Below are 12280 nucleotides of genomic sequence, written 5' to 3'. Positions count from 1 at the left end.
GTCAGAGGCAAAACTCAGAGAGGAAATCAACCTGATCATGAAACCGTGATAGGGAACTCAGGATTTCTCTGGAACGTATAGAAGTGAGCATATTCGGATGTTTACAGAATCCCTACTTCTGCACATCCCTGTTCATCTTCCATCTTAAGCTTCACCAACACAGCACACCAAGAACTCTGTTTAGATTAATTTATGTTATCATAGGGCTTTTTAGGGAAGCACTGCTAAGCTCTTTCTTCTCAATCAATACGAACTGATTATTTTATTAAGGTGCAAATGACCCACTCTGCTGTATTTGTCCTGTAGGATGTAGTGATCTTAAAGTGGTGCTCATGTTGTTATGATGGTATAATAAGCAGAAACACATGAAACAAATGGCTCATTCATTTAGAATCACTCTTTAAAGCTCATTTCTAACTTTTTACTTTATGATAATAATCAGAAGAGGCGGAGAGTGAGTTAATGTCATCTGTTTTGTCCTCTTGGTGGCATCTGTCTGTTTATTTACCATCTTGGATCATGGCTCAACAACATGATAGTGGCGGCAGCACAGGACCTTCATATGGAGAGGATTATTTAATTAGATTCAAGAGCTGTGGCTGCATTAATCTGCATACTAATGAAGGACTCATTTGGATGAAACCATGACTCCATTTCTTATTCTCTTAATGGGATAGGATTGGTATTCATTTCATTTTGTCATAATATTATTTCAGTTTGTTATTGAAATCATTATTAATCACTCTGAGACAAACGCAGAGTGTTTGGGAATAAATAAGTGTGACTTAATGCGATAAAAAGCCCAATTAGAATATTCAGTTCGCTGTGATTAAGTGTTTTCTTAAGAGTCTCTGTTCTTGCTTTTTTTCTTTTGCATTGGCTTCAGCTGCAAACAAACACTGCAGCTAATGGGAGCTGAAGGACAAAATTTGATTTCATAATTTCAGCTGGTATTGAAATTTTTCACTGCTCTGCCTTCACCACCAGAGAACCAACACTAATCCTCTTCAGCACCAGGGTTGTTAAGAAGTCATCAAAGGAAGTAGGATGAAACAAAACATCAGGGACTAATTTGGGGAATAGAGCAACAGACAAAAACACAGGAGAAGATGGGTGGAGGGCTGTTTTGAGAATTTTAGGAAACACCTTTTATTAACTTGACTGGAATCACTGCTGTCTCAGTTTTGTCACCAGAGCAGAAGAAAGCTAAACAAGAGAGTAATAGAGCACAAACTAAAACACAGCTTAATCTGTTTGTGATAATGTTCATTCCAACCCACAGTCAGCAGTTATTCTGCAGTGGTCAGTTCAAATGTGAGGGATGACTCCAGTTGATATCCATGTGTTTACATCTCTGTGTTTGACCTCTGACCTCCTTTAGCCTTTTCAGCTGAAAGGAACCTGTCGTAAATAAATTCAGATTTGACTTTGTATCCTTAAAAACAACATATGTGATCAATTATTCAAATAGTTCTACAGCTGGACTTTTATTCATTCATTCATTTTCTATATCACTTATCCTGTTCACGGTCTTGGGTAGCTGGAGCCTATCCCAGCTGTCATTGGGTGAGAGGCGGACTGGACTGATCGCCAGTCAATCACAGGGCTGACACAGAGACAGACAACCATTCACACACACACTCACACCTACGGACAATTTCGAGTGATCAGTTAACCTGGTGAGCATGTTTTTGGACTGTGGGAGGAAGCCGGAGTACCCAGCGAGAACCCACACATGCACGGGGACAACATGTTGACTCCACACAGAAAGGCCCACCGGCCGAGGTGGGGATTTGAACCTGTGACCTTCTTGCTGTGAGGCTGCAGCCCCAGTTGGACTTTTTCAATCACAAAATATCAATAAGCATACCATAAACTCAGACCTCAAAATGAGTAAATAAAACTTAAATGTTAAGAAGTGAGGGGTGATATTGCGATGTTGTGAAAAGAGCAAATACAGACTCGTTTGGATGCAAAATGCTTAGAATGATGAGTGAAACAGGAAGACTGTAACAGATTTCCCATGTCAAGCTTTAAGTTAAGAGAATAACTCTAAGAAACTGCTGATCCAAGTTTCATTTAGGATGTAAAAAGTAGATAACTTGTACATGATAAGTACCCTTCATAACTGCCGCAAGTTGTATTTCAAAAGTCACAGAGTATTGATTTCAGATGCACAATAATGAAAATGTAATTTGTTGATTATAATATGTACTTTAGTCCAATCAAAACAAATTGGTTTGATTGGAACATGTTTTGAACAACCCCAAGAACACAGGTGCACTCCCTTGGGTCTTGGGACCAACAAGAAAAATTGAAAGCAATGATAAAAAAACTATTGTCATTGAACTCTTTGGGGCAGCTCACAAATCCTCTTATACAGAAACCTGCATTGGTGTCTTTGAATAAGATAATTTTTAGCATTAAAATGTAGTTTCAGTACTACTCCAAGTTCAGGAGTAGAACAGCACATCTGACTTCTGCCTGACTCATGAGACCAGTGGAGTTCCCGTACTTTGGATTTAAAGTGCACTGATGTGAGGTACATCTGGGAAACCTTAATATGCCATGGGCTGAACTCTTGACGTATAAAATATGAATAAAACAAAAATAACATACTGTTAGGTTGGTCCCTTTTTTGCATGAATAAACAGGCTTTTAAACTCTGAGGGACACAAAGACATTTAATAACCAATGCATCTTAACTTCATTCCTAAATTGCCTCCATACACAGATAATCTATGCATTTATTTCGGTACTGACATGAATTGGTTAATTTTCCTCAAACTTGTAACAAATTCTATTGTGCAACATGCATTGAAAAAAGAAGGTCATGGTTCAGGATGAGGGTCTTAAAGGGACCCTTCATGAAACCATGTATGTATGAACCATTGGTCACCTTTGACCTCAATCCCAAGGAGATACCAACAATTCCCTTCCTCCATCACTGATCACTCTGGTTACCTTGGAGCAAGCATGTGTCGATGACACTTATAGACCCTGAAAAACGTCACTGTTTAAGTTTTCTTGCTGTATTCCTGTCTGAGTGTTTCCTCTCTCTGATCATCAGGTTTACACCTTTAAGTTTATATCAGTTTGGATTATAACCCAGCAGCAGGCCTGTGGAGAAAAGCAAAAAGGTTTCTCTGCTTATGAATGAAGGCCTCCTTTTGAGAAACTTCTGGGCTTTAATTGCTGATAAATAGATCTCCAGCAAAGAAAGCAGCAGCAGCAGACCTTTAGCAAGAAACACTGCTGTGAATATCTGTGTGGTATTCAGTGTGAAGAGGAAGAGAAACCTTTCAGCATTCAGATGACAGAGGTGTTCAAATAGGATTAAGAATCCTGTCTGCAGGCCCAAAGTCGCCCTCTTCTTCTCCTGGAGACATGATTGTATCTCCTGGATTATTCCTTTCTTTAATAACACCCACTAGAAGGTAGCAGACAGCTCAGCTGAAGGGTCCAAAGTACCCGGGTACCTGAAGTCCTCCAGGTGCTTCAGCATGCAGACAAGACGGAGCCTCCTTCAGCAGCTGCTACCGGCAGCACTTAAGGAGAAACGCTCTCAGCCGAGCTGTGCCATCTGAAGAGCTGATAGAACAAGGAATCTAAATTTGAGACTGTCAACGATAGCAAACATTGCAATATGAAGCAAAACTGGATATTTATTTATTTATTTTACCATTGCTAAAAACCTTTATTGTTTTTTCCCTCCTAAACTTCAATAAGGCTTTGAAGACAGTTTAACTCTATAGACTGTGAGGGGGGATCCTCAAAGAGGTTATTATGGACAGATTTCCCATGTAATGTGCCACTGATTGGAAAAGAAGTCATAAATTGTGTTTGAGAAGCAAAAGAAAAGGCCTAAGGTGGCTGGAACACTGAATCATCCATTTCTGGAAACCCTGACGTGGAAGTAGACTACTTTGTCAAATACTACAATATACTGTTTCCCAATGTTTTCACTTAAGTGCAACTCCAGTCATTCAAAGACACTTTTTTTAAAATGTATGTTTAGTTGTGGTGTGGTTTAATGGATTTTGAGGTTTCTGCAGGGTTTTTATATCATAACATTAGCTAAGCCTAAGTCAAAGGCTCTGTATTTTAATTCAAAAACAACAACAAAAAAAGTTTAACTGGAACATCACAGCCAAGTACTGTCTAAAGAAAACAATAAATAAGAATAAAATTACAGTAAAGCAGGAAAATTTAAAAAATCTCATTAATGTACTGTTCTTAAGGTGTAACCGTCAAAATAGGTCTTTAATTAATTATAGGCTAACAAAACAAAGGCCTTTGGAAACTCATTAGTACAGAGAAGATGAACAGGCACAGGACAGAGGGAGACCCTGACTATTTATAAAGCAATCCTACCGCTGATTTTTCAGAGCTGCCATCATGAGTGGCCACCTTTACCGTGGTGAAAAAATAGCGTGTACTTCCATGTGCGGGCTGTGACAGCGGCAGAGTGTTTTTAATAGATATGTTACTGAACCACATGAGTACTGTAATCAGTTGGCTGAGACTTTAAATACAGATAAAAGATTTTATCAAATATCTGTTTAAAGAATAAAATCAAAAATGTGAAATTAGGCCCAGAGTTTACGCTAGAGTCTAGAAGGAGGACAGTTTACTGCTGTCCTTTTGTTGTTTATCCCTCCATCAGCTGAAGTTATGTTTTCACTGCTGTGAACCTGGATTGCCTTGAGCATGCTCAGCTCCTCCTTCCTGTTCATGTTTAGTTGAGTTTACTTTATTCAAACACACAAGTCATCATCCAGAAGATACTATACAATACTTGGAGGATACAACCAGCATCTATTCCTCATTATTATTATTATTATTATTATTATTATTATTATTATTGTTATTATTATTATTATTATTATCATTTTATATATTCAATCAGGTGTGTGAAAGGGGTCTTCCCTAGGAAGCTATTTAAAGCTTTTAATAGGGGCCCGGTTTTCCATGAGTAGAGGATATTGGCCAGATATCCTCAAAACATGGACAACATACAAATAGACATCCAATAAACAACAGACAATCTCAGTATTCTGTTTACATTGAATTGATGTGAGTGAAGGTAACAGTGTTAGCTAAAGAAGATGAAAAGATGTAACAGGGACGGGTATTCATATAATATATTGATCAGCACATTACATACTAAACGTACTTTTCAAGAAGGTGGATTTTTATTTTTTTCTTGAAGGGGGAGATGGAAAGTGACATTTTTAGTGTTTCATCAAGCTCGTTCCAAATCTGTGGTCCTTTACGTACAATGCTAAAGCTTGTACATTTTAGCCTTCGTTTTTTACCAGCAATTAAATTCTTATTCCTGGTGGCATAGGTGTGCCGAGGAGCACAGATTGGGATGAGGTCACATAGTTTAGGGTTTAATTTGTGGACAGTCTGGTACATTACACAGGCATCCTGTAGGTAGTTGTACTCACTAAGCCTCAGAGGGTTGTCTCATAATTATTAAATTAGCCACGTGCTGCTCAACATTGATCAATAACTGTTGCCAAAAACACTACTTTAGGGATTAAAAAAATTAAAGATAAAAAGTTTTAGCTTTTGTTACTGTGATAGCAGCCTTAAAACTGCACGTTCTCCTTGATCAACCTGACTTTTTATTTATTTTTTTTTTTTTTTTTTACAGTGATAACACAGAAAAACTTTGGTTTCTGTTGATTCTTCTGACCACTGTCATTCAAACGTATGCCACTTATGGGGCTTTTTCCCCTGCAACCTTCAGTGCTTCACAGGATTGGTTTATAGACAAGACAATATGGGGCACAGGTAGAAACATGAGGGTAGGGACATCAATCACAAAGGTAGGAAACACATCACAGCAGGACGTTTTGTAAAATGAGAGGAAAGATTTTACAAAAATAAAGCCGGACCAGACAAACTTAAGACAAGACTGAAGTCAAAAATGTGAACTTGTCATAAATGATGAGGCGTGCCAGCTTTATGCTTCCTGATAACTACCAAGTCATCAACTTCATCACCTTGAAGAAGTTTTACAAACACCATGTAAAGATTTGCTTTAGCAGCTAAAAATAAGAGATTCAACATGTTTAAGTCAAAAACATCCAAACATCCATCCATAAAACTCCATCTCTGAGGCAGAATTCAACATGTCTACAGCCTGCTGCAAAACCTGGTTTTGGCCTGAAAAGCTCATTTGGCTTTTTGTGGAAAGGGCCTCTTGAACCTGGTTGGACTGGAATCTGAGTGAACTGCTTCAGGGGCTATAGCCTTTTTTACATGGGGCACATGACTTAGGACTGGGCCAGACTAGCATCCCACACTGTAGCTGTTCAGGAGGCAGCTGAAAACCTACCTACAGCTCCGCCTCTTTGCCTCATGTTAGGTTGAGACAACATGTTTACAACCAATTAGAATCTGAAACTCATATTTTAAGCAGTCTGTGGCTCAAACACTGTGAGTAAGAGGAAGAAGAGAGAATAAGAGACAGGACGCGTTGGAGGGGAGCTGGTAAGTTCGGAGAAATGTCACCACTCAGAAAAAAACAAGTCAGACAAAACATGAATACAAATCAGTGACAATCTCCTCTCTTTATGTTTGATGAAGGCAAACTCAAACTGCTGTTAACAACCTCAGCAAGGTTTTCCAGGAAAGAATACAATTTCTCGACACAACACAGTTTGTTCTCCTAATGCTCACAAATGTTTGTTTTAGCTGCTTCCAAAGAGCTTTGCTGCTCAGTAGCCATTTGCATAATTCAACAAGTTCTTCTGGCACAGCAGAGTATGAGTAATACTCCTTTCTCCTAGGTGAAACAAGGACACTTCCGGCTGCCTGGAAAGAGCGTGGAGAGGAAGGAGAGAGAAGAATCTGGGCTGAAAAAGGAGTCTTTGTTAAATGCATCACGGTGCAATGCCAGGTGTCCCAGAAAGAGAATGAATGTAATGCTGGTCAATGTGTTAATGTGGGTTTTGTAGAGTCTTGAAAATAGCAGAAATTCCTCCGTTCTTTCTTAACACAGCCTCTCCTCGGGGTCACGTCAGGTCGAATAAGACCCACCCAGTTCGATAAAACCCAAATTCCATTTCACTTTTTTCATTTTTGTCAGGACCATAATTGTAACTTCTGACCTGTGGACACGCAGCGGGGTGTAAAGAGACTGAAGTGCTTTTGTTTGTGGTGGCGTGACTCCGGCAGGAGGTTGCTGTGTGTGTAACTTTAAAGTTACCAACAGTGGAGACAGCGAAGCAGGAGGCCTGCACTCATGGAGGGGAGGTTAGACACCTCCTGCAGAGAGAGGAGCAAAGGATTTGTGAGTGTTTTCTGTCCGTGCTTTTCAGCCATTTCTATTAAGCAGTCAGTGTTTTGGAGCTGTGGCCCATTGATTCTGACAGAAAAATTGGTGCAACATTCAGTGTGTGTTGATCTTCACTTCTATGGAAGCTGCTCAGTGGGGCATGGAGTCAGAAATGTTAACTGTCCAGATCCTCAAAACTGCATCTGTTCATTAGGCCCAAAGATGAAGCCAAGCATGCATCTTTCAACCCATCCCAGCCTCTGCAGCTCGGACGTATAATGCTGAAATTTCACTGTAGATTAAAGAAATGGTATTCATCATTAGGTGAGCACACTTTTTAAACACAGGCTTTTTGAGTGCTAGTACCAGGAAATAAATAACTTTGAAAAGTGTGTTTCTTTGTGTCTGTCTCACAGTAATTGTTAAAAGTCTCTTTGAGGCCACTGCATCACAGTGATGTCTAGAAGTTGATATTCTTGTGAAAAAGTTTCTGTCTCTGTATTTCCCAGGATTTTGAAGAAACACTGTTCTCAAAATTTTTCCAAAGTTGCTTTTTTTCAAAGACCTTTACCCCAGGAAACAGCTCTGCGTTCAACATGATCACCCCCAAACTCACCCATAAACTGTCTACACTTGACCTGCATCCCACCTGCAGTGACTGGCTCCTATACTTCTTGACCGGCAGGCCCTAGACCGGGGTGGGCAGACTTTTTGATTCGTGGGCCACAATGGGTTCTAACATTTGACAAAGGGGCCGGACCAGGAGCAGATGGGTGGAGTGCTTTGGTAACTATCAGGGTCTCATTTGTTCATTCCATGTCCGTTTTAGAATCCAAAATCAGAAAACGGACAACAACTTGTTATTCAATTTTTCGTTTTCAAATCAAAAATCCGAAAACAAAACTATTTTTCGCTGTCTTGATTTTGTTTTGAAATTAAAATTAGAATAAAAGAGAATGGAATTAAATCGGGATTTTTAATCTGTGTATGGTTCCTTCTTACGTTAGTCTGTTTCAAAACAAAATAATAATAAAAAAAAAACTGACTTGGTTTTTTTTTGTTTCTCTGTTTTAAAACCAAAACGGAAAAACGGAATTACTGAAAAACAGAAAAAGACATTTTTTCTGTCCTGATTTTAAAAATGAAAAAACGAAAAATGATAAAAGATTGTGTCAATTTTTTGTGTGTGATATTTTGACATTAAATGTGAACTCTCTTTATAAAAAACATCAGAATTTCAGGGAAAATAAAACATTAACAAGGTTTATTCATTTAACTTTTTCAAGTCCGGCGGGCCGGATTAAAACGTTTAACGGGCCGCATGTGGCCCCCGGGCCGTAGTTTGCCCATGCTGCCCTAGACTTTCAGGACTGGTAACAGCACTCTAGCCAGCATTTTTACTAACACTGGCACTCCACAGGGATGTGTCCTCAGCCCCATCCTCTTCTCTCTGTTCACCTAGCCCTGTGTGGCCCCCCCAAAAGATAACATCCTCCTGAAGTCTGTGGATGACACTGCAGTGATAGGATTCATCACTGATGTGAGGAAGGAGAGGAGACCTCATCCACCACTGGTCATTGTGGAGCGGGTGAGCAGCTTCAAATTCCTGGGTGTCCACATTAGTGAGGACCTTATCTGGACACTCAACATCACACCGCTCTTCAAGAAGGATCAGCAGCAGCTGGACTTCCTGAGGAGGCTGAGGAAGTTTGGAATGACCCCCAAGATCCTCAGCAACTTCTGCAGCTACATCACTGTGGTACAGCAGCATGACACCTGCAGAGAGGGCTATTAAAGGCCTATTTATGCTCAGCGTTTCATACGGACTGCACATTTCCATTAAGTTTACGGACACAAATGGAGCAGTATCACTGGAAACTGTGGGGGGCAGTGTTGCTGTTACTACCCCTTATGAAGCTTTAGTGAGACACAAAGAAGAAATAACAATGGAGGAACTTTCGCCATGTGTATAACTGCTTCACTGACCACCGCCTGCTACAACGCTGCCTCCATTTCTGTCTTTTATGTTAGAGGCACATTAGCAAGACTCCTTCACAGTCGCCATGCTTGTTTTTGAGTTTGTTGTCATAAACTTTTGACTCTTGGCTGCTCCCCCTGGTGGGTGTATTGGTTAACTGCAGTGCCAACATAAAGGACTAATAGAAGTATAAGAGCAGTGACGGTAGTATGGTTTAAAAAGGACAAATACATTTTTGTACGTAAAGGAAGGAGAAATGGGCCTTAAGACTCCACTGCTCTCACTGCAGAGCGTCTACCACCACAGAGTCCACAGGAGAGCTGCCTCCAACCTCAAAGACCCCACCCACCCCTTGTCAAGTCTCCCCTCAGGTCAGAGGTATGGAAGTATGAAATGTGGAAGCTTCAGACTCAAAAACTTGTTCCATCCCACTGAAGATGGAAGCACAGGTAAGAGCTACCTGCATGACGTTTTCGCCTCAAGCACCTCTGACGTAGCCGGTGGGGAAGTTGCAGGGTCATCAGCTGGGGGCCACCCTTCATTGATGTTTCGCTCAATTAATCCTGGAACATCTCACGGTGGTGGAGCAACAGCAGGGACGTCTCCCTGCCGCCCTCTGCAGCTCCCCCTAGGACCCCTCTTTCCCCCACGACCGGTCCTTCCTTCTCAGTCACAGCCAGAAGCTGGCTCTTTCCCCCTCTTCTGCCAGGTCTCTGGTTGCCCTCTTCAGCTTTGGCCCAGTCACTCCTACCTTCCTGAGGAGGCGCTGGATGGATGTTCCAGTGAAACCTCTGCAGCCAACCTCCACAGGATAGATCCTTGTTGACCATCCAGCTTCTCTGCAGTCGGCTACTAGCTTGGTGTATTTCTCCCTCTTCCTTTCAGAAGCAGCCTCTATTCCTCCCTCCCAGGGGATGGTTAGCTCTGCCAGGATTGCTGACTTGCTTACAGGGGACCACAGGATGACGTCTGGCCTCAGAGAGGTGATGATTATCTCTGGTGGGAACTTGAGCCGCCAGTCAAGGTCCACCCTTAAGTTCCAGACGCGTCCAGTAGTAAGCAGTGGTGGTTTCTCCCTTTGGCTGACATTTTGAGCTTGTACACCTTGTCCAACAAAGCGTATCATAGACCGTGTCTTGGAAGGAGGGTCTTTGGCTGCTTCTGATCTTCGCACCTCAAGGACTTCTGCGAGCTTCCGCAAGACCAGGTCGTGCCGCCACCTATACCTACCCTGAGCCAGGGCTGTCTTGCAACTGAACAGGATATGTTGTAGGCTTGGGTTTGGGGCATTGCAAAGCTGGCAGTTTTTCTCTGAGCCGTACCACTGGCTCAAGTTGCTTGGGCTGGGGAGGGTGTCATACGTGGCGCGTATGAGGAAGCTGATCCTTGCTTGAGCCATCTTCCACAAATCGGACCACTTGATGATCATGGTGACCACCCCTTCCCATGTTGTCCATCGCCCTTGCTGAGGCTGGCTGAGAGCCTTGATCTGATACTGCTCTTCTTCATGCCTGACCACCTCCTCAATCACTTTTGACTCTTGGCTGCCCCCCCCCCTGGTGGGTGAACTGGTTAACTGCAGTGCCAACGTAAAGGACTAATAGAAGTATGAGAGCAGTGACGGTAGTATGGAGAGCTGCCTCGATCCTCAAAGACCCCACCCACCCCTAGTCAAGTCTCCCCTCAGGTCAGAGGTATGGAAGTATGAAATGTGGAAGCTTCAGACTCAAAAACTCGTTCTATCCCACTGACATGAGAGTCAAAAGCAGCTGACAGGAGTGTCACAATCACAGAATACTAGAATTAAATTCATTTTTATAGAAGTTTGAAATTCTGTTTGATCACTTTACTACCTTAGTATTGTATATTTTGTAGCACCAGGAGCTAATATAAAGTTAGAATAAGATGATAAAGCACTGAAAGGCATCCTGATGATGAATAAGATAAGGATGAGAAGAAAATACTCCAGCAGAAGTTGCGATCCTGGCTGCGGTTGAGTATCTACGTCTCCTCAGGTTAGACAATCAATCCTTAAAGAGCTTCACAGAACAGTTACTGATCATTTGACTGGTATTAAAAGTGCTCTGTGCTCTCAAAGTCTACCCAAAGTGATTTAAAGAGAGGAAGAATAGCCATCACAGGAGTAGAGCAGTATTGACTGCAGCAACATGCAGACATCAAACAGAGTCCAGCAGAGCTTCACGTCCCGGGGTGAGAGCTGCTCCAGCCTGTGGCCCCTGATGTAAAGAGCCTTCATTAGGTGTGAGATGTGGTGGGTGTGTTTGTGCCTGACTGCATGTGCACACATATGTGTTTTCAAGCACATGACCTGAATTAGAGCTAAGTGTTGACAGGTGTAGGGTTCTGTTTTGCTTTTAATGGAAACTCCCCAGAGTCAAGTCAGACTCGTGCCAGGGAAACCTCATCTAATCTGACTGCACCTATCGATCTGTGTTATAAGCCGAAAAACTCGTAAAGCTCCCCCAAGAACTAACCTGTTTATAAAGGCATTGATTAAATTCTGGGAAAAACAGGAGTTGTATCATAAAAGGGGGTCGATGGAGCTGAATCTTTGCAGATAAGAACCGTGTTGAACAGATGCTGGACCCAGTGACATTGGATCTTTTGCAACACAATGAAAAGTTGAGAAATAGTATTGATGTCAGCCTGCAGGAGTCTTTTCTTTTCATGATCTGCTGTAACAAACGCAGTGGAACGGTTCTGGAGGCAGTGCAGCGCAAGCGGAGGCTGTCTGAGGTAGCTCTCTTCATCAGCTGCTCTTTTCTATCTTAACACTGGCAGCCGAGACTGATACATGATGCCTGGAAGAATAGGGAGCAAAGGGAATTCAGCTGTCATAGAGACCCCAAATATAACCTGAAGAAAGCTCCATTCTCAAGCGCTCTGCCTGCCTCCGTCTCTCTAACCCTCCCTCTGCCTCCTCTCGGCTCAGACGCCTCTCATCCTCAGCTCTCTGGCTCTTTCCAGGTTTAAAATTCACTTGCAAATGC

Source organism: Halichoeres trimaculatus, unplaced genomic scaffold (genome assembly GCF_033239565.1).
Source record: "Halichoeres trimaculatus isolate MK-OKI-2021-1 unplaced genomic scaffold, fHalTri1.1 fHalTri1_scaffold_18, whole genome shotgun sequence".
NCBI lineage: Eukaryota > Metazoa > Chordata > Actinopteri > Labriformes > Labridae > Halichoeres > Halichoeres trimaculatus.
The sequence above is the reverse complement of the archived record's forward strand: the minus strand, read 5'-3'. Positions refer to the sequence as shown.